The following is a 1,782-nucleotide window of genomic DNA, read 5'->3' on the forward strand; positions in this document are numbered from 1 at the left end:
TAGCCCAGACACTCCTGAAAAGGAAGAGCCAGGTGCTTTACCACACAGGAAAATTTTGAATAAAAATTATAATAATTAAGAGAGTGTGGCATTGGTATGGGAACAGAAAAACAAATCAATGGACTATAAGAAAAATCAGGCATTTATGAAAACCTGATTTATTTCAGATCTGACATTATAGATCACTGGGGAAAGGGTGGATCATTCATTAAATGGTTCTAGGAAAATTTGTATGCAAATAAAAAATAATTAAAATGTAAACAACAAAATTTTAAAACTCAGGAAAAAATCAAGAGAATATCTTTTAAATATCTTTAAATTAATCAAGGCACAAAAAAGTATATAATAAAACCATTTGCAAAAAGAGTTTAAAACAGAGAAGATTAAGCTAAATATATATATATATTAGGGTTACTAAAAGGATAAGGAAAACATTATTAAAATTTATGGAGTGTTTTTCTTTTCATGCCAATAACACTCTTGCAAACATGGTGAACATTCTTAAAATCCACTGGACTTTCTGTAAGAAGGGTGGCAACACCAACCCCCCAAAATGACAGTACAAGAAGGGCAAGGATCCTCAGTATGCCCAGGGAAAGCAGCATTATAACAGGAATCAGAGCAACTATGGTAAGCATAGACTAAGCTGTTTTTTCTAGGAAAAGGCTAAAACTACAAAGAAGATTGCACTAAGGCTTGAACGTATCGAGCCCAAATGTAGATCTAAAAGAATCCTGGATATTTAGAGATGCAAGCTTTGGAACTGGGAGGAGATAAGAGAAAGGGCCAAGTGATCCAGATCTAAGCTTCATCTTTTGTTTTGTTATGAAGACAATAAAATTTTGAGGTTATGTTCACTTCATTTGGTTGCTTTGTTCTTTGGGGAGGGAAATAAGCTAGTGTCATCAACAAAATTCCCCTTGTGGGGAAATTTACACTTTAAAAAATTGTATGGAGTGGAGGGATGAGGATACAATTTGGAATGAGCATATCGGGAGCCATGGGTGTAGTAGTAATGATCTATTTTTTTAATTGGGTGATATATATGAATGTTTATTTTATTTATAGTTATAAAACTGGATACATACTATTTTATATATGATATAATATACAAATTAAATATTTTAGGTCAAATGCAGGATGCTAAGAAACCTAATAGGAAAGTAAAAAATCTAAAAAGCTAATCGAGATAGAAAGAGATAAGCAAACTCTCTTAAAATCTTAACATTTTCATGTCCCTCAACTTTAAAGAAAATAAGCCAAAATAAAGGTGGCACTAGCTTATATTTTGCTTTAGTAAATTTGGAAAAGCATCCATGAAGTATAATCTAGAAGCTTAAAAACTACACAGGACTTCATGAAGTTCTTTTTTATTAGCCTTTCAAAATTTATGAATTGTAGCTAAGTATGTCTTTCTGTCTTAGGAAAAAGAGCAAGGGAATGGAAATTATGACCAAATATCCTTCCCTCCCTCCTTCCTTCCATGCTTTCTCTCTCCTTCTGTATTAATTTTAATTTTCTAATACTGTATAACAAATTACAAAAAGAAGAAAAAGAAGAGGAAGATGAAGAAGAAGATGAAGAAGAGGAAGAGGAAGAGGAAGAAGAAGAAGAAGAAGAAGAGGAAGAAAGAAAAAGAAAACCACAAAGAAGCTTAAAACAAAACAAATTTATTATTTCACAGTTTCAGGTCAGGAGCCTGGTCACCGGTCAACTGGGTCCTCTGCTCAGTGTCTTGCCAGGCCAAAAATCAAGGTGTGGCCAGAGCTGTGATCTCATCTG

At 33.2% G+C, this 1,782-nt stretch overlaps 1 pseudogene; it reads left to right on the plus strand.

Annotated features, from left to right (window-relative positions):
* Window positions 1–488: 488 nt before the first annotated feature.
* LOC103001998 (60S ribosomal protein L36a-like) lies at window positions 489–805 on the plus strand (annotated as a pseudogene).
* Window positions 806–1,782: the final 977 nt, after the last annotated feature.

The sequence above is a fragment of the Balaenoptera acutorostrata genome, chromosome 11 (assembly GCF_949987535.1).
Source record: "Balaenoptera acutorostrata chromosome 11, mBalAcu1.1, whole genome shotgun sequence".
Classification (NCBI taxonomy): Eukaryota; Metazoa; Chordata; class Mammalia; order Artiodactyla; family Balaenopteridae; genus Balaenoptera; species Balaenoptera acutorostrata.